We start from the raw sequence: 22,942 nt of genomic DNA, 5'->3' as shown, positions 1-22,942 counted from the left end.
ACATGTAAAAAACAAAACTCCCCCTTTTTTACAAAATACTAATAACTCAAAAATGAAATTTTGAATCATCACCAAAAAGTATACAGATCTTTAGATTAATATAACAAAGACATGTGTAAAGTTTTAAGCAATAACCATAAATATTTTTTGAGATATGGCGCGACATGTAAAAAAAACCTCCCCCTTTTTTACAAAATACTCAATAACTCAAAAATGAAATTTTGAATCATCACCAAAAAAAATACAGATATTGAGATTAATATAAATAAGAAGTGTTTAAAGTTTTAAGTCAAAATCAAGAATCGTTTTTGAGATACAGTGCGACATGTGAAAAAAACACACCCATGTTTTAGTTATAAAGTGCCGTAACTCAAAAAGTTTAAATCTTATTTTCACCAAAAGGTATACAGATCATTTGACCATCATAAGAAACAACTATATAAAGTTTCATGAAATTTGGATAAGTCGTTCTGAAGTTAAGGTGCGACATGTTTATGCCGGACAGACGGAAGGACGGACGGTACGACAAACGGACGGACACCGGACATTTGTATACCATAATAAGTCCCGTCAAAATTTTGACGGGCGTATAAAAAGGAAGCCCATCTCCGAACTGTTGGATGTCTTCTTTTGTTATAATTTCTCTGCCTTTTTAACAATGTCAGGTTAACAAATGTTCTGTTAAGTTTTTTGTGGTTATTTTTCATAACAGTATGATAGTAGAAGAAAAAGTGTAAATGTTCAACCTACCTTACATTGGATTTTAAAACGATAACTCTTTTGCTGGAAAAAAAATATGATGAAAAAATAATTACTTTATTTTATCTATTGGCATTTTTTTAAAGAAATTTTGTTAATAACTTAAATAAATACTTACTTTCTACACATTAATATTACTTATCCCTGGCTTAGTACATTTCTTGGATTTTGATTGGCTTATGGCATATGCATGTCATTAAATACTCATAGCCCAAGGTCTTGTTAACCCATATACCCCCACATTGAATGTTCAACTCAGAGGTTTTTTTGCTGGTATACACAAAGATAGAGATGAGGCCTGAAATAAAGCTATCAAGCCAATGTTCATCTTAATATGGGTATGCATTATATTTGTTCATATCTTAACACTAAGCATTAAAGAGGTGTAAATTGTCAATAGAAGCATGGAACATGACCTGAAAGTATCATTTAAATCTTAATTAGAAAATTTAGATTTTTGTACTCCGAAGTGAACCTCAAACAAGTGTGAAAGGCAGCCGACGTGATATAATGAAACAAACAGATAAACAAAATACAACAACTGTCACATGATTTAACAAAAATGTTTCCATAGTACATGGATGCTCGCTCCACTCATACAACCAAATACTATGAAATAAGAGTCAGAACTCTAATTTGGCATTAAAATCAGAAAGATCATATAATAGGAAAGATGTGTACTAAGTTTCAAGTTGATTTGACTTCAACTTCATCAAAAACTAACTTGACCAAAAACTTTAACCTGAAACTTGACCAAAAACTGTAACCTGAAGCGGGATGTACAAGCAAACAAACAGAAGGAAGGACAGACAAACAGATACAGAGACTGAAAAACATAATGCCCCTAGATGGAGCATAAAAATGTAAAGATACAGGTAGACTTATATGGTATGATACTGTTTGCATTGCTGTGTGTTTGTTTTTCTTGCATTGCCAAGAGGTATAGGGGATTTTTCTGTGTCTGTCCCAAGTTAGGAGCCTCTGGCCTTTGTTAGTCTTGTATGATTTTTAATTTTAGTTCATATAAATATTTCGGAGTTTAGTATGATGTTCAATATCACTGAATAAGTATTTTTTTTTGGTTTAGGAGCCAGATGAAGCACACTCCAGGTGTGGGATTTTCTTGCTGTGTTGTAGACCCATTGGTGGCCTTCGCCTGTTTTCTGCACTTTGGTCGGGTTATTTTCTCTTTGACACCTTGATTTCCGGGGTCTTTATAAGAATACAACCGAATCTGCAATTTTAATTCTGCCATCATTCATATGCACCCTTTGTTTTTTTTTTTAAATCAGACCATGACTTTCTTCACAAAGCAAAAGAGGGAGTGTCAAATTGGAATTGTTTTTTTGATAACAGTAGTGCAATATTTACCCCCAAAAATGCTTCATAATCAAGCTCTTTCTTCAATGATACTATTCCAAAGCTTCCGTTTCTTCCTGTCTTGATGTAGTGTGATGTATCTTCAAATACTTTAAAGGAATCTCTGGCTTCAGTTCCACTTACATTGAACAAGATGGTACCTTAAAATTACATTGTTTAATTGTAATTTCAAATAATTCATGTCTAATTGTTGTATCCTACTGTAAATTAAGAAATTATTGCATGGTTTTATTATTGTGAAAAATGAGACAGAGTTGTAAATGCAATAATTTTAAACTCACATTTTAAAATATTTTATATAAATTAAACAGGATTTTTCTAAAAATAGTAAAAAACTAAAATCACATTTAAGTCTTAAATGACAAAATCGCAATAATAAATGCACGCAATAATTTCTGAATTAACAGTATTTAACTTGAATTTAATAAATAAAATATTTTTATACTTAAACTTAGGAATGTCAACTCAGTGAACACTTGCTGACCAGCACTCATTGGTTATAGTGCTCCCAAAAAATGTCTACAAAATTGAAAAGCAGTTGTGAACACTTTACACTTGAGGGCTATTGTTGAATGGCAGTTTAACCCACTTGGAATTACATATCATAATTAATAGGTCATTGTCTACATGTCCTCTTTAGGAAACAGTAATCTAATCAATTATTTAATAAACACCTAATGAATTTAAATAATTACAAGTCAACCCAGATCAAACATCAATTCCATTATAAAATCCTGAAGAAAGATAACTGATGCTTTAACTATTTAATGAGATCCAACACAGGATGAGAGGATTCTTTTTTACTTTGCTAAATATTTTACGGGGGGACGGGAGTGTCACAGTTTTGTACCAATGTAACTAATTATCATTGATCATCAATAATTGATGCAGTCTGCACCAAAATCTCTTTTTGACAAAGACCAATATAAACAGTGCAGACTGTTGATGTATCACAAGTAGTTCCTGACAAACTGTTTTAAGCAGAAAACATAACAATTGTTGATGCCTACAATGTCAGTGGAAAGGCAATATTATGACTCGCCTTCCACAATTTTCTTAGCATGCGAGAAAATATTGTCCAATGAACCATGATGAAACCTGCCAGTCAAACTTGTACGCCTTACAATCAATCCAAACACAAAATATAGTGGCCTTATTGCTTCAAGATTCTGAAAATTAAATCATACTACAAAAATATAACAGCGTCCAATCAGACATGAAGATGAGGTTAAGGTCAGATGAAACATACCAGTCGGATATGTACACCGTTCATCAATATATATTTATTTCTATTCCGTTATATTTGGAATTTCCCTATTCTATTTCTATCTTTAGACTTGTGGTACAAGTTTGGCTAGTATGTAAATCAGAAGTGGTCTGATGTTACTGTTGTTTTCTGCACGAATACTTCGAGGGCAGTAGTACGGGTGGGGTTTTATAGGCATATATAAGTCCTGATTACGTTTGATTATTATCGATGTGCTCGAGTAACTTTGATAGATGAAGTTAACGGTAAGCTCTGCATAATATGTCCGAGGAAGGCTCCGACCATGATGAACGCCGTGCTACTACTCAACATGCTGAAAATAGTAACGAAACAGAGTTAAGTACAGAAGGGGCTATTTCGCTTTTCACTTCAGCTTTAAACAATGCTTTAGAGAAGCAAAAACATTCCTTGATTAATCATTTCGAAGCTCGTTTAGGAAAAAGTGTTAAAGCAACCGGTGTTGATCAACCAGAATTTGTATTCCATAGTGAGGGAATTAAAGTGCAACATTCGTTTAATACCGAGCGTCTGGAGAGGCTTGCTGCCGTTGAAAGTTGTATAAAGCTTGGAAACGCTTCCGAAGTTAGTGAAATCATTTCCCAGGAAAAGGAAATCATCCGTAAGCGTAACAAAATTCTAAAGATAGCCGACAAGCATGGATGGGACACGGTTAAAGAATACTTGGATAGTCCGTTGGCCGACAATAAAGAAGATGCTAGTGATTTGCGTGCTGCTATTTCCAGGGCTTCTCGTAAAAGAAGTTCCAAGCCGTACAGTAAACCAGAATCTTCCAATAGTGGTTCCGGAAAAAGAGAATTCAATTCTAGGAGTTTTTTTCGTGGCCTTGGCCAAGTCAGTGATACCGAGTTCTCCAAAGCAGGCAAGTCAGAAAGTTACAAGTGTTTCTATTGTAACCAGCCCGGGCACTTTGCAAGGAACTGCCCCGAAAAAAGGATTCCTACAGCGACAGTTGGTGCAACAAAGTTCCAGGAACAGAACACAGGAAAGACCCAGTAACAAAACAGATACAGATATAGTATTGTTTTCAATTTGTTAACGAGTATGAGAAAAAATCTGGTCAAAATCTCATAAATGTGAAAGGAAATTTAAGAAAACATGCATTGTTTTGGAAAAATGTACTTAACGCTAATGATTTTATAATGAATGTTATTAATTTTGGTTATAGAATTCCTTTTCTGAGTGAACCACCGACTATTTTTCTAAGTAATAATAGATCCGCGTTAAAACACTCAGAATTTGTGGAAAATTCTATTGAAGAACTTTTAACTAAAGAATGTATAAAAGAAGTAAATCGACCATTTGTCGTTAATCCACTTACTGTGTCGGTAAATAGTACGGGTAAAGAAAGATTAGTCTTAGATTTGAGACATGTTAATAAATTTGTCGAGAAACAAAAAGTTAAATTTGAAGGGGTTAAAGAAGCTATGACATTTGTAAATTTTAGTGGTTTTGGGTTTAAATTTGATTTAAAGTCTGGTTATCACCATATAGAAATTCACCCTGATCATCAAAAATATTTAGGATTTTCTTGGCAATATGGTGATACAGTGCGTTATTTTACTTTTTCGGTTTTGCCTTTTGGACTTTCATCAGCTGGTCATATATTTACCAAGACAGTACGTGTGTTAGTTAAATACTGGAGATCTTTAAGATTTCCCATGGTGGTTTATTTAGATGATGGTATGGGTACAGCAGAAAATTTTGATACATGTTTTGAATTATCGAAAACAGTAAAAAATGGTTTACTGCTTTCCGGTTTTATTGCTAATACAGAAAAGAGTGTGTGGGAACCAGTACAAAATATTGATTGGTTAGGTTTTGTTTGGAACTTTAAAGATTGTACTTTAGAAATATCGCTTAAAAATTATTTGCTTTAAAGCTGGTAATATCGAGCGTAGTAGATGGCAAAACTATTTTGACTTATAGATGTATTGCTAAAATATGTGGAAAAATCATTTCTATGATTCCTGCTCTTGGTAACGTTTGTCAAATGATGACGAAGCATATGCATATGCTAGTCTGTTGTAGATCTGCATGGGACGATGTCATCCCTATAAATGACAACATTTTGAAGGAACTAAAATTTTGGTATTTTGAATGCGAGTCATTATCTTTCCAACGCATTGTACCTATAAATAGAATACCACAGCGTGTAATTTTCACTGACGCTAGTCAGTATGCCGGAGCAGGGTTTATAATGAATGATAACAAAATTGTACATTTTATGTTTGATGGTCATGAAAGAAGCAAAAGTTCTACATGGAGAGAATTGAAAACTGTAGAAAAGAATATTTCTTCTTTTAAATCTGATTTAACAGGAAAATTTGTTAAACTTTATACAGATAACCAAAATGTAGTACAGATTGTTAAAAAGTGTAGCATGAAAGTAGAATTACAAGACATTGCTTTAAGCTTATTTCATATTTGTTTGTCACATAATATTTTCTTGGATGTTGAATGGATACCTAGAGATAAAAATACTTATGCAGATTTTCTGAGCAAAATTTTTGATTATGACGATTGGGGTGTTTCCTATCAAATTTTTATATATTTTGATAAATTATGGGGACCATTCACATGCGATCGTTTTGCAGATTCGAAAAACAAAAAAGTAGACTATTTTAACTCTAGATATTATTCACCGGATACTTCCGGGGTTGATGCTTTCGCATATGATTGGTCTGCTCATAATAACTGGTTAGTTCCACCAGTTTGTTTAGTTAGCAAGTGTTTAAATCACATGCGATTATGTAAAGCTAAAGGCACTTTAGTTGTACCTAAATGGCCATCAGCGTTATTTTGGCCTATCTTAGTGAATAGGTTTTCAGACAGATTTAAATCTTTTGTTATAGACTTTAGAGAGTATGTAAAACCTATGAACTTTTTTACAAAAGGTTCACAAGAAAAGAGTATATTTGCACAGAGACCTTTTAACAGTAATGTATATGCTTTGTTGTTGGATTTCTCGAAGTATTGAGATTTATGCATTGAATGTTGTATACAGACTGTAGTTGATTTAGTTTTCTGCGATGGTTATTTGCCGCAGTTATCAGATATGAGACTATATTCGAAAGAACGTTAAATTTAACATTGTGATGTTTTAACTGCAACAATTAGATATGTCATTGTTAACATTGTTGATTAATTGTTTATGAATACAGTGAGGGTTAATGCCACTGTATATATATAAGTATATGACTTTTTTAAATACTGTGAGGTTGAATACCATAGTAAGTGTGCGAGGAAAATGCCGCATTCATTTGTTTGCGAGGGAAATGCCGCACTCATTTGTTTGCGAGGGAAATGCCGCATTCATTTGTTTGCGAGGGAAATGCCGCATTCATTTGTTTGCGAGGGAAATGCCGCATTCATTTGTTTGCGAGGGAAATGCCGCATTCATTTGTTTGCGAGGGAAATGCCGCACTGGGTTGTTTGCGAGGGAAATGCCGCATTCATTTGTTTGCGAGGGAAATGCCGCATTCATTTATAGTAGTAATGTTAATTATATTTACTTTGTTTATAGTTATTACTTGGTATTCATTATTATATTTATTTTACAGATCAATGGAAACAATTTGAGTGTTATGCCAATGATTCAAGATTTGCCAGTATCATACGAGATTTACCCTCTTTTGTCGAATCGTCTAGATCAAATTCTACAATTAAGAAATACAAGTGCTATTTTAAAAAGTTTGAAAAATGGTGTGTTTCATGTTCACTTGAGTGTTTACCAGCGACAACTACAACTATTTCTATGTATATAGGTGGACTCATTCAACAGGGATCCAGTGTTGCGATTTTAGATGCAAGTTTTTATTCAATAAAATGGTTTCATGACTTTAATTTCAAACATAATCCTTGTTCAGACAAATTCCTTGGTCTTATTTATGAAGGAGGAAGGAGATTGCTAAGTAAACCTATTAACAAAAAAGAACCTATTACGCCAGATATATTAAGAAAAATTGTTTTGAAGTTCGGAGATCATAATAATCTCAAAAAATTGTGTGTAGTAGTATTATTTCTGTTAGGATTTTCTGGATTTTTGAGGTATAGTGAATTGGCTAACATTAAGATGAATAATATTGAGTTTCAAGTCAGTCATGTTAAAATTCGCATTGATAAAAGCAAAACTGATTTATACAGAAGGGGTAATTCTGTTGTTATAGCTGCAACAGGTACAGATTTATGTCCAGTTTTTTGGTTAAATAAGTATATCAATTTAGCTGAATTGAGTAAAAATTCTGATAGCTGTATTTTCAGAGCACTGTCTTTTATGAAATCGAAAGATGTTTATAAATTATGTAATGTAAATAGTCCATTGTCCTATACCAGAGCGAGAGAAATTTTGTTAGAGAGTTTATCAGATATTGGTTTAGATTAGCTTAAGTTTGGGCTTCATAGTTTGAGAAGTGGTGGCGCTTCTACGGGGGCTAATAGAGGAGTCTCTGATAGGTTACTTAAAGTCCATGGTAGATGGGCTTCTGATAAAGCCAAAGATGGGTATATTAAAGACAATTTAAAATCTCAAATGGCTGTTTCCTTGAATCTTGGCATATAGTTCTCAAATTATTTATTCCTTTGTTTTATCGAAGTTACTGCGAGCAAACAAACCTAAATTATGACTTGTCTCTTATTTAGCCATGTATTTAGTATAGAAATGTTTTAAATTCGGACGAATTCATGAGGGAGAATTTAAATTTATTTCTATTCCGTTATATTTGGAATTTCCCTATTCTATTTCTATCTTTAGACTTGTGGTACAAGTTTGGCTAGTATGTAAATCAGAAGTGGTCTGATGTTACTGTTGTTTTCTGCACGAATACTTCGAGGGCGGTAGTACGGGTGGGGTTTTATAGGCATATATAAGTCCTGATTACGTTTGATTATTATCGATGTGCTCGAATAACTTTGATAGACGAAGTTAACGGTAAGCTCTGCATAATATATTACCGTTATGTTTGTATTGATATGTATTTAGAGGACATTGTGAATGTATATAGATGGAATTGTGGTATATTTTTGTAAATTGTAAAATGTTCACAAGATATTAAATGTTGTTTCGCTGAGAAAATAAGAAAGTTACTGCGAGCAAACAAACCTAAATTATGACTTGTCTCTTATTTAGCCATGTATTTAGTATAGAAATGTTTTAAATTCGGACGAATTCATGAGGGAGAATTTAAACACAAAATATACTGGCCCTATTCGCTAGCCTATTGTTAAAGTATCCGAAATATAGATAAAATAAAAAAATAAAAATTGTCCAATGAACAATGAAATTGACGTCAAGGTCAACATTAGAATCATTCCATAAAACAAGTATAGATTATTACCTTTTGCATAAAGTATGGGAGATCGCTGTAATGCAATACCTATTTCTCATATTCTGGGTTTTTTGTTGCAGGCGAGACTATAATGGAAAAATTGTTTTTTTCTAAGTTTTTTACTTCAAGGCTGTTATTTATCATTGTACTACACAAGTATACAAATGCTGCTGAATGTCAAATATAACAATGAAAAGAAATTTACTGTCAAAATGTCAACATGTCACAAATGTTAATCTTCTGCAATGCTAAGATGTCTGTAAAAATTGTGTACTGATCGTTTATGATATTAAAATGAATGATACAGTGTGAATAACATTTAATTAAGAAGTTAGTTCAAATAGTACATGTACATGTATGTCTAGCTGAATGGGTAGGGATTTTTAGAAAAATCAATATATGATTTGGGGTTGGTTCCTGAACTTCCAGACTTCTGTATCCAAATTTGCATATTGAGACCCCCCTTAACCGTGGTCTTACTTATCCCTTAAAAGATATCATAAGACTTTACTTACCAACTTTCTCATTTTCAACAATGCTAATAAACTGTCCTTTTGTGCTAAATTCACTACAGTTGTTGAGAAATATTGTTGACCCAAAAACAGATTGAATTACAAACAATCCTGAAAAAAATACAGTGCTTTAATTGTAATTGCAAACTGAGATACAATAAAATCACCTGTTGTCTTTACTTTGTCAGCTGCACCTAAACAAAGTTCCATTAATATAAGTAGATTTTTAATCTGTTATTAACTGTTATTATAGAAGAATCTTAAGCAACATTCAGAATCATATAGTAAACAAACTTTAAAAAACTGGTCTTGTAGATTACAAATTCAGATCTTTAAAGAACAGATTACATCAGCCAATGACAAATGAACAATTACCCTAAGCAATCTGGAAGATTTATTTTGATGGGAGTTTGCCATGACTCTTCTTGATGAAATTACAAGACTGTTTGACACTCAAATTCAAAACTTTAAAGTCTTAAAATGTCTCATTTCTAACATATACTATATGTGCCTGTGGGCAATTACTAAAAAAAAGTGCAAATATTATTCAATTTCAAAGACATTTCTCATATAAATCTTTGATTTATTATTATAAAAAGTTGACAAGAAATGTAGGTGTAAGAGTGTTACCATTTTTCATTTTATTGCAAGTCAACTTACATATATTTCACACTTCTAAGCAGCATAACTCATGTAAAAAATATTTGATTCAAAACTTATTTTCAAACTCATCTGAGATATTGTTTTCTGATGCTATTATTAGATTATCTGTTAAAAAGTCTTTCAGCTGACAGCTTAAGGACATAACATAAACATTTATCTTTTGAGACCACTATGTTAAACAAAATGTACTGTTACAAAAACTAACCTGTTGATAATATGTAAATCCAATTTCTTATCATTTTGTCTTTTGTGTTTGTTCTTTAAAATCTGAAAAGAAAAAAATGACTTTACTAAGAATACTCCTAAAAATGTCTTGAACTGCTCATATCATTTTGAAATGTGATACAAAACTGTTTCTTTCTGCAAGTTTTTTATATATTTGGCATGTGATGATGAATATAAAAGTCATGTGATTGTTTCCTCAAAGAGATTCATCCTATATTTCCACAGGCAATTGTAAAAATTTATTATTGGTAAACATGTTTTTGATGTTAGAAGGCATCTGCTTAGCTTTTTAGGATCATCCATGTTTAAAGACTCGGATATGTCCAGAAAGGAGATAACAGGCTATTATTTGAACTTGGAATTATTTTTAATTATGGAATTTGCATAATTTCTTGTGTTTAAAATTTTTTGATAAATTCCATGTTTATTTGGTATTATAATCTTTTGAGTGGTAAATAACACTTTCCATACAATGTATTTTGGTTAGATAGTGTTGTGCGCGGCACAGTACATTCTATTGAAAATATACTATTTTCGTTGTAATAGAAAGTGTTGTGTGCAGCACAGAACATTTCAGTACAGAATAAACATGGAATTTATTAAAAAATTCAATAACAAGAAATCAAGCAAATTTCATAATTAAAAATAATTCCAAGTTCAAATAATAGCCTGTTAGATGTAAAATCTTACACCTCCTGTAAGATGAGTTATTCCTTAATATACATCTCTTTAACAGATTACTTTAATAATGGTCTCTTGCATGGCAGATTTCTGCTTATTATCAAACATAATCTTATGTCACAGTTATGAGTACCTTTCTACTTTTCAGAACCAACAATCATATTTATCGTTAACTGTAAAAATGATTTGTTCTTATCCTGAACATGCATGATTTTTTTGCAATTCACTATTATGCCAGTGCCAGAGCAAAAAATAAATCTAAAATATTTTTATTTAGCTCAAGATCATGATATTTGTGAACATGGCACCTCAAAGCAATCAGGTTCCTTTTAAAATAAATATAAGAAAATTACAACATTTTTTTACATATCAATAACAAATCATTTTTAAGCAGAATTCATACATATATTTTCTAGCAACACTATTTATAGTGGAAAAAATCCTTTATAAGACAATTTTAATTCGATATGTGACAAATAAATAATCACCTAAGATTTTTTTTAAAGTTAACAATGACAGATGGAGACAACGGACACTACACTCATATGTGGCTTAGCTTAGCGAAAGGTAGTGCGACGTAATCAGTCAAACAAACTTTATTAGATTAACTCTCTAAGGAACGATCGTTTCCATTGGTCAATTCAAACCTTCGACCTCACACCTTCGAAAATAGAACACACATACTAAAACGTTGAATGGACTGATTAATATTCACATATCTGGTCAAGGTCGTTTAAAACTTCCATCGACATATTCTCATACATGATTCCAATCACAATTCTAGCTTTTATAAATGTGCATGTGAAATTCATTGGTTTTATAGTTTTCTGCAATTGGTAGTAAAGTTTAAACTTTAAAATCTTAACAGTTTTCACATCTAAATATTCAATTTAAATGTCACCTCTAGATCAAGGGACGACATCAAAAGTTAAATGTAGGATAAAAAAAAACTCAATTCACATATTTTTTCATTTATTCCTCCCCCCCCCCCCCCCCTTGCTTATCCTACATTTTCTTTTACTCAATGGACTCGATGAATTAACGTTGTACTTGAAAAATGAAACCGTACTATTCTACAAACACTTCATATTCTTTTCTAAGTTTTATGTATTCGACATAGGATAGCGATTTTTTTCTGATTCCGTTTACTTGAAGAAAAAGAAATCCCGAAATTGTAAGTAAATTCATAACACCATGCTTTGTTAAGAAAAAACGGAGATGGCCAATCATGGCACAGGGGATGATTAAATGTAGTTTATAAACTCCAACGATATGCTTCATTAGGTTTTGCTATTCTTGGTTGAAAAACGAACGTAAATTATATATTGTAAATATTTATAGACCGTTGGTTTTCCCGTTTAGATGGTTTTACACTAGTAATTTTGGGGACCTTTATAGCTTGTTGTTCAGTGGCTCCGTGTTGAAGGCCGTACATTGACCTATCATGGTTTACTTTTATAAATTGTTATTTGGATGGGGAGTTGTCTCATTGGCACTCACACCACATCCTCCTATATCTATGTAAATAGACACAAACAGTTTTTAAAAAAGTGTTTATTCATTAAATCATTCAAATGTATCGATAGAAAGGTGAGTTTCTTCTGGTGCATGCATTTAGTCATCCTTAATTTCTTGATATTTTGTTTATCAGTTTATCATACACGTTTCGTTTTGTATTTCATTTTAAATACGAATACATACTACATATACTTTAGCGGATAGTTCAACAATGTTATGCAGCTCTATTCTTACAGTATAAAATTGAAAGATAAATGTTCATCCATTTAAAATCGAAAACAGTACATTTATATTTAAAAAAAGAAGATGTGGTATGATTGCCAATGAGACAACTATCCACAAGAGACCAAAATGACACAGAAATTAACAACTATAGGTCACCTTACCGCTTTCAATAATGAGCAAAGCCCATACCGCATAGTCATCTATAAAAGGCCCTGAATTCAAACAAGAGAATTGTTCCTTATAAACTACGATTTCTCACAAGTATTAATTTATTATTTAGTTCCACACATGCATAAGAAATAATCTTCGCCGATGTAACATTTCAATTTATTACAACAACATGCCTTCACTGAATTCATTCAGTTTCACCAATGATACGATTAAAGTTATTTTGTTTCTATCTTTGGGGGACAATTTCCTCCGTTTATGGTACGCTTATAGCTACATTTTTGTACTGTGTGTATGTTTTATAGCATGAAAATAATAAAATAGGAATGTCAGTGCAACCACTGATTAATGATTGTAATGGATCAGTATTATGAGATACTTATTATAAGTGACTACGACATTGTTAGAATTATAACCTATTGTCAGTATGAAAGAAATTGAAAGTGGTTCATATATTCATCCGTATAAAAGCGGCACATGTATTTTATTTTATCCTTATATTTCTCATCACGCCGGGTACAAGATAATTGAGTTGCTGCATGCAAAGAACTTAGAATATTACTTAAAACAAACTATCAGTATAATATTTCGACCCCACTATTTGAAGTTAATAAAACATTTATTTATTTCTTTTGACCAAAGGTTTGTAAACTATACAAATCATTGTTTTTATGTTCGTAGTAACAAAGTAAATTCCATTGTCAGTCACCTGTGTCAATTCACGTGCACACTTATTACATTGTTGTTGTATTTAAATCTTTCGGCCAATGAAATGAGACGTAACAAGTTGTTTGTTTGTGATACGCCAGAATATCAAACGCTAAAGTCGACTGCATTTCAGCATGTTCAGTATAAGTGATGAGAAAAGCTCACTTGGCCCTTCAGGCAAGGTGACCTTAAAAATAGTGAGGAACAGATTTTCCACATACTTTTTGGGTATAAACATCAAGATTTCCTTTTTTAAAGTCCATGGGACATATTGATGACATGTTTTGATTGCCCAAGGGATAGTTGTTTCAGGCTATAATTTTTTTCAACCCCTGAATTTGAACTCATAGTCAGCTGTAAAAAGTTGAGATGAAAAATTCATTTGATCAAACATGAGGGGGGATAGGAGGGGTCCTAATCCCGAAATCCCGGACTTAAAAAAACGAAATCCAGAGGTCCCGAATTTAAATAAAGTAAATCCTGACGTCCCGATATCCGAAAAAAAGGATTCCCGGATCACAAAAGGGTCAATCCCGAAATCCCGAGCTTAAAAAGACACGATCCCGGAGTCCCGATAAAGGTCCTATCCCCCCTCAAACATGTCAAACAATCAAAACCAACTGCCTCAGCTTAATTGATGAAACAACAATAAATGAGTAACTAACACCAATGACAACCTCTGAATTACAGGCTCCTGAATTTGATCAGGAAAATATAGTGGTGGAGTTAATCATGTTTGTGAGTGCTCAACCCTCCTCTAGGCTCTAACTTAATATACATTATGAATATAATTATGCAATGAGAAATTGCTTAACAACATTCCAATATGAGGGGTCAGTAGATTGATTAATTGTTGGTTGCTTAAATGTCCAGTGACTGTGGCAAATATTTCATGCATGTTCAGGAAGAGAACAAGTTATCAACAAACAAAATAGGTAGATCTTGTAATAGAAGCCATCCAGGATAAAGCTATTGCATTAACGTAAGTTTATCAGTATCTGCATTTTATATTTACTTTATATGCTTTAATTTTGCTAATTAATTGCTATAATTTACTGTACTTGTGCCATTATTTATGCTTTTTGATGTCATTACTGTTTTATGTGTTTTATGTCTTGTGCGTATCATATATATGTATGTTTGATAAAAGCTCTACAGAGCTTATGTTGTATTGTTATATGTATAACTAACTTTAAATTAATCTTTTATGCTTTGTGCAAAGGTCAGGGAAATTTGGATTGACACTGGAAAATGAGGGTATACTGGATAGGGACAGGAATTTAGACTTGCAGGAGGCCACCTACGGAGTCCTCAAAGATATTTCTAAGGCTTCTAACGTGCAGAGAGTGTGGCACTGTCTTGACAAGAGGCATGGGATTTAACATCCCCTTTCATGCATGACGATAAAATATTTGATTTGATTTGATTTGATTATATGACTTGACATGGCTGCAAACTTGTACATCCTACACAGCCAAGCAGAAGCTCCATTTAGACAAGCAATTTACTGCTAGTCGAAAGAAAACAAGGTGACCCAGGCACCCTGATGTATAAAACATAGAGGACCCGAAGATATTACTTTTATCTTCAGAAATAACCTTTATGCATTTTGACTTTTGTCGTACTGTTGTACATTATGATAAAATATCCTGGTCTGGCTTTTGTCGTGGCTTTTAAGTTGGACGTGTTGGTAGTATAATCTTGAAAAGAGTTTCCCGACTTTTTCAACTTTTTCTGCTTTCGTCGCTTGACGACTGAATTTACCTTCTTTTCGAAGAACTCGCGTGAAATTTAGCTAAATTTTATATGAAATTGTAACATTCATAACCAACAACGGCCAATTATACCAAGCAAACTGTAGCCCAGACTTAGACGCATTTACTTCTTTGTTATTTTGGTTCCAAACAAAACTAAAACATGTATACGGTAAATTCGTGCATAACACAACACACATACATAAAATCAGTAATCTTTTTCTTGAGTTTCAGAAAACCATCAACATACTGATGTTTACTGAATTACTTACCGGCGCATGCCTGGTATTTTTTTCTCTCGAATTTATGTATTTATAAATACAGTTAAACATAGATTGTCAAATGAATTGTATTCAATATTTTTGTATATTTGTTATATTATAAATTTTTACAATTTTTCTTTGTTTTTAGGTTTTTCGTTTTTATTTAGATTTTTCTAATATTTCATTTTTTATTTTTAATTTAAGAAAAAAAAATACATTAAAAAAGCAACAATGCATTACTGAATTCATTTAATATACATGAAACCAATAAATATGCCGTTACCTTGCATTATCAAACAGCTGAAAAATATAAATCCTAACAAAGCAATAGGACCTAATCTGATACCTTGCAGAGTCCTGAAAGAAACAACAGAACAAATAGCACCATACTTTGAGTTAATATTTAATAAATCCATCAAATTAGGAACAGTACCATTAGACTGGCTCATCGGTAATGTCCCGATTCTTAAAAAGGGCGCGGATAAAACAGATCCAGCAAATTACCGTCCTGTCTCTCTTACATCTGTCCCTTGCAAAGTTATGGAGCACATCATCTTTAGTTACTTTAGTAGTATAATGAACTACCTGGATGACCACAAACTCATGTCATCATACCAGTATGGATTCAGGAAAAAACCACTCGTGCGAACAACAGCATATAAACACCACGGAAGATCTAGCTAGCCAGTAAGGGATAATAAAAGACAAACAGATATACTGATACTGGACTTCATCAAAGCCTTCGATACCGTGCCACATCGTCATCTTGTACACTAACTCAGGAACAAGGGTATTGATAAGTACACAGTAATTTGGATAGATAACTGGCTCCAAAATAGAAAACAGACAGTACTCCTAGGTGGCTGTAAACTCACAACCTGCAACCGTACGATCCAGAGTTCCACAAGGTATCGTACTTGGTCCGCTTCTATTTACATATACATCAATGACATTGGGGACAATTTAACAACTGATACCAGCTTAAGACTCTTTGCAGATGATTACTTATTATACAGAGACATCAAAACTCATAACGATACTTAAATATTACAGAAAGACTTAAATGAATTAGAAAAGATGTCTATTGATTGGAAAATGTCATTTAATCCAAAGAAATGCTACGTTCTACAGACAACACATAACATCCGTAATAGAATTATAAGACCATGCTTCTTACATTCACAAAGCTGGAACTAAAAGAAAATAACCCATACCTAACTGGACAGCAAGCTCAATTGGAACCATCACATTACCACAAAAATGAATAAAGCTTCACAACAACTGAATTTGTAAGAGGAAATTTATATAGATGCCCTCAAAAAATTAAACAAAACGCTTACATTGCTCTGGTAAGACTACATCTGGAATACAGTAGCCCAGTAGTGGACCCCAATTGGAAGAAGGACATCAAACGTATAGAAATGGTACAACACAGGGCGGCAAGATTTGTAATCAAGAACTACGTCTACCAACCCAACTCAAGGATCGCAATTATACAATCTTTGAATTGGCCTACTCTTGAAACTAGAAGAACAGCAAATCGCTTAATATTATTTCAGAAAATACTGCACAAGCAAGTAGCCACCGAAATTCCAAAATACTATCTCGTCAAAAACAGCCTGGAAAGCACGTCATAGCCACACAGTCAGCATCATGCAGCCACAATGCAACACCTCCGAGTACGAATTCAGCTTCTACCCGAAAACAATCCGAGACAGGGAACATCTACCAGGAAACATCGCAACTGACACGGACTCGGACACTTTCAAGGAAAACCTCTGGTAACACTTCCATCCTGAGACCAGAGAAACTGTGATACTGTAAAGATCATCCTTGTTTTTATCCTGCACCGACCACAATTTTAAACTTGTATATATTTGTTTACTTTTTCGGTTTTGTTGGTCACAACTTCAAGTGTACAGCACCTGCACGTGATGACACAGCATCAGCGTCATGGTATTTTTCCGTTGCAGATTAACGAAAGAAGACGAAGAAGAATAATCACAAATAGACCAATATCATTATGGTGGATCACCAGTATGTAATTCATCACATAAAATTGTCATATACTTTGCTCAAATGTAGATCTAACTATACTTTTTTTAATATAGTAAAATGTGCAAGTAGTGCAATATTGCCCAATTTTGCAAACTACGGATTATTCACGAAAATCCCTTTTACTGAGAGAATAAAAAATAATGTGATAGAATTTTTTAATTAAAATATGAGAGTATATACTATATATGCTATCAGAAAATAAAACTAAAACTTGTTTTCTTGCTAAATGTAAAAATTGCGTTATAAATTTAACTTCTGGACACGAGTAATCTCCTCTTTTATTGGCAATTTTGAAAAAAAACGTTCGAACAATTCCGAATATTAGGTATTAGTTAAAACAATTTAATTATTTCAATATATTTTTTTACTTTTCTTTATTCAAATAAAAGTTTTACACATTTGTCGCCAAACTGTCTCCGTGACTATTTGCAGATTTAGCAACGAACTATACCGATTTTCAAATGTTGTTTTACTATCGAAGATAGTGGTATACAGTTCATACCTAAAATAACATTCGACTGACATAGTAACATAATTACAGGGCCGTTAATTACAATTTGGTATGTAGGAGGCACCAGTACATTCGAGGTCGTTGGGCCGCGCATTGTCCCTGAAGCTGATCAGCTTTCCATGCTTCATCCTGCCTTTTCCCCGAGATGTTTTGACTGGGTTTTAGAGATATATTTTATAACTCGAAGAAAAACTACACTCTACATAACTTATAATTTTGAAAATTGGTATCAAATTAACCTTAAAAAAACTTATGAAGATATAATTATTATTTACAATGTAGTGTCTTTGGCTGGATATTGGTTGTTTTATTATGTATGCATATAGTGTATGAATTATTTTTGATATGTGACACTTCATTTTCTCTTTCAGGTTGGGTGTTTTGAATGTTCCCTTGATTTCTTCCGTCTTATTTTATTACTTTTCCTTTCACAAATGTTAACTTTGCCTTCCTTCAGTGATGCTGCAGTGATTCCGTCTTATATTTTTCAGTTGGCAAGATGTACAGACTTACACATTTGTATCGAGAGTTCGATTTTCGTATGATTAAGGGACCTGTCATTAGTAACATAAGGGGGTAAGGGGCAAGTGTTTTTTTTTTGTTTTTTTTATGAAAAGGGGTATACAATTTAAACTTCAAATGGGGGGCATCGAAAATGTTTTACAATATTTGAGCAATTATGTATTCCAAACATGCAAACATTGTACCTAATTTGATGAATACACTTAATTAGTATCTGATTCTTCATCAGAAATGTCTAACACTTCATTCAGATGTCCCTTTTATATCTCTTGTGTCATCTTTCTGATTCCAAAATTCTATTCAATGTTTGTTCGATGGACATAAAAAATACACAAAAGCAGGTATTACGGGTTTAATGTTTTATAGTTTTTGCAGTTTTTGCAGTTTTTTCAGAAGCTATTCTGATTATAACCCTCTACATGTATCTATTAAAAAAAACATTGATGAAGCTGTTGTCTTTCACGAAGGATTAGCCAAAAAAAAATCATGACCGAGCACATGTATTAATAATCATGATAATATCTAGGAGTCAGCATAGGCATTAAAACATGTCTTTATGTGAATATTTTTTTCTTTATGACCTAGACATGTGACCTCAAGCGAGACACACTCAGCGTCAAAATATAATTTATGGAACGAAAGACATTGACATTTTTTTCCGTCTCAGTCTGCTCAGATCAATGTTAATCTAGCTTTTATGAAGTTGTGTCCAAAGTGTTTTTTTAATGGTCTTTAATCTGAAGTGATCTTACTAACTTCTTTGATATAGGTTGCACTTTGATAAATTATTTATTCATTCATAAAGTTTCCATAATTTAAAAACAACTTCCCCACTTTATGCCACTGGGTGCAATTTTTCATTGAATACCAATGATAGGAATACAAGATTTTTTTTTATATATAAAGACTAATGTTATGATTGGGAAATGTCTTGGGGAGATTCGGAATTTTCGTGTTTATGAAATGTTCAGTCTAGAATAAATTTTCAGTTTTTCGGGTCCAAGCTTTAGCTAACATTTTAAACTGCCTCAATTTTGAAGACTTCGGCAAAGCCGATAACGTTCTTGTCGGTGACATACTGTTCTTAGGTGATTGCTATCTTTCTTGGCTAATCTTAGTTTTTTTTTATTCCATACACGTCTTTTGTAATTTGGTTGTTGTTGTGCACGTTTTTTTTTTTATATAATATAACATTGTACAACTTAAATTTTGAAGTTACAATTTTTTTTACAAAATGTCATTGTCATTATAACTCAAGCATGTAAGCATTTCTACAAATCATAATAAACAAATATAATGTAGAAATTTACTGATTTTCCTTAACTACGACAGGGTTCGAAAGTGGAGTTTTAAATCCGAGCCTCGTCATAGTCCTGGTTTCCATTTTCTTGGTGATGAGATGATAAAGAGGGCACTTATAAGTCTATGGTAAACGGTTTTCGATATTATGTCTTTCAACACATTATCTAGTCAAATCAATCTACGCAGATGAGACATTCCATTCTTTACTTCTGTCAATTCTATGACGAATTGGAAGTTGAAAAATTAAATACAAATATGGAAGAAACACGATATATATGGTATTTGGTTTTTGGTGTGGTACTTGTTATTCATATTGAAGAAGATATACTAGCTATTGACAATTTGTCAAACCTTCTAGTGTTTAAGTGGTGGTTGTTTTCTTACCTCTTAGCATCCCATAAATAATAGCCTAGGAATTAACTCAATAACATACCTCCCAATACTAATTTATATGAAACATTCCTCTGACTTTCTGAAAATCCCACAATCTAGTAAAGACAACAACAATACTCTATATAAACTGATAACAGTAGCGAGCACATTCTTTTCTGGCTTTATCTGTTTCTGATAACAAATCAATCCCTTATTTGTGCATTATCATTGAATATGTGATTAAAACTGCAAATAACCTGTTAAAAACCGTTATTTAAATACGTTATTGCCACTTCAGCGGTTGATATTTGTGAATACAAAAACATGTATGAAAGAATGTTCACATGATTGCTTAATATGTGATACAAAGAAACATAGAATTCATTTTACTCTAATCAATAAATAATTTATAAATTTGTTTGCATTTGATTGCCATTTAGCTGGAGAAGAAACTAATGACATATATGTCTCAGCAAAATTGCAAAATCAAATATATAAGAACATTTGGCAGTTCAAGCAACGTTTATTACTATTAGTAACACAAAACAATTGCATGGGTGTGTATTCAATCTCCATAACAAACAACATGTAGTTTAAGTTACATTATACAAGAAGTCATAGTAATAGACTCCGGCCACTGTCATGTGCATGACAAATTGTTATACAACTCCCCCCCCCCCCCCCCCCCCCCCCCCATTCATTCATTCAATTTAGATAGGTACGCTCTCAGTAAAGAACGCTTGATTTTTGTGTGATTATTAATCAGTTGATACACATCATACAGGGTCCACTAATGTTTATCTTATAACGCCCTGATAATTTTTTTATTATCTCAATAAAAGGAAGTTTTAGTATTTACACACAATATCGTACAAAATCTAATCTATTCACAAGTTACCCTTGTACTTTCCTTGTTTTACAGCTGATAAACTTTATATTTAAAATGGACGTTCATATTAATTGGACGGATTGTTTTATTACTATTTTTCAAGACTTTCGTTTTCATAACTATTTCCTCAATGGTGAAGCGCAAACTGCATCTTATTAAAATGAACTTTTTGTGGTTTTTGCTTCGGTAGTTATTTTACTTTAGGATGCACATACATGTATTGTTCACATTGTTTAACTTGGAAAGTTATAAAAGTTGAACTAATTTTGATAATTAAGAATATACATTGCTGTGTTTCATGTTTGTTTTTCGTTATTTTTTTTTGTACATTGATAAGGCCGTTAGTTTTCTCATTTGAATTGTTTTACATTTGTCATTTCGGGGCCTTTGGTAGCTGACTATGAGGTATGGACTTTGGTCATTGTTGGAGGAAGTACCGGTGACCTAAAGTGTTAAATTTCTGTGTCACTTGGTCTCTTATGAAGAGATGTCTCATTAACAATCATACCACATCGTCTTTTTTTATATAGTTAGCGTGTCAGTAAAAGATAGTATTCATATGTTGATTTATGTATCATTGTCATTTCGCTTAGTTTTTTCCGTTTCCTATTCTGACATCGGTCTCGGCCTTCTTTTAAACTAAGTTTTCCTTTGCCTTTTGCCGTGTGTATGTTTTATTTTACATTAGCCAGAGGGTTGAGAGTTCACAAAACATGTTCAACCCCGTCGCACTTTGATTCCCCCGCATTTTTGCGCCTGACTCCAAGTCAGGAGCATGTGGCCTTTGTTTGTCTTGTATCTTTTTGTTTTTGTTTAATTTTAGTTTGTGACACTGAAGTAAAGGGGAGGGTTGAGAACTCACAAAAAATGATCACCAAACAAACACCATGCACAGCCTATACAAATTATTTCTAATACAAGATAGGTTGATTAGATTGATGCTTTTCAATATATGTTTGATGATTCACAGATCAGTCACTGTTGAATTGATTCAATCCCACTTTTTTCAATATGTATGAATAAACAAGGTGTGCATCAACATGGAACATGTTCAACGAACAAACCTTCCAATAATCATACATATTTACAGCTTCTTCTTACCAATTTCACACATAAAAGCAAAACTGCAGGCACAAATGCAGAAATTATTACCAACACTCATCTGTGTCCACACTTGTTATGCATGAATATATGATTATGTAGCAATAAACAGTTAGGAAAAAATATTAAAATTTGCCCTTATAAATTTTACCATCCCCTTTTCATTGCTTTCTTGCAATATAAAGCTTACTGTTTGTGTCATATATGGGCATATGTATGTAATCAGAATCTTCCATAGATTTTATATCCAGTATATAAAATGGTAAAATATAATTTCTTTTAGGGTGTATCCATGGCAACAATCTGCATTTATTTGTTATAAAATATTGCAAAAAGGGGGGGAAAGATGTCACATACTTCCCCAAAATTTGGCTAAAAGTAGAATTTCAATCGCTTGAAGTAATACCTTTTCTGAAACTGTGTACATATATCATTCAGCAAATCCAATGAAAATCATTTGTCTTTTATCTCATTTTTTTTTAAATTGCGTAAAAAAAAAGTGTTTGTAAACATTACATTAATTTCTGGACCGATGGCCGTTCTAGCTATGAAAATACAGATTGTCAAACAGAAAACAGCCCATAAAACATGTAAAAAATAATCTTGATGCTCTTATAAACCATCTTTGAAGGCTAAATTAGCACTCAGCTGTCTAAAAATGAATTTTATTATACAATAACTTTCCTATTTGAAAAATCCACAGGGGCCAAAATGCGAAA

Source organism: Mytilus galloprovincialis, chromosome 9, assembly GCF_965363235.1.
Source record: "Mytilus galloprovincialis chromosome 9, xbMytGall1.hap1.1, whole genome shotgun sequence".
Lineage (NCBI taxonomy): Eukaryota > Metazoa > Mollusca > Bivalvia > Mytilida > Mytilidae > Mytilus > Mytilus galloprovincialis.
Note: the sequence above shows the minus strand (reverse complement) of the source record.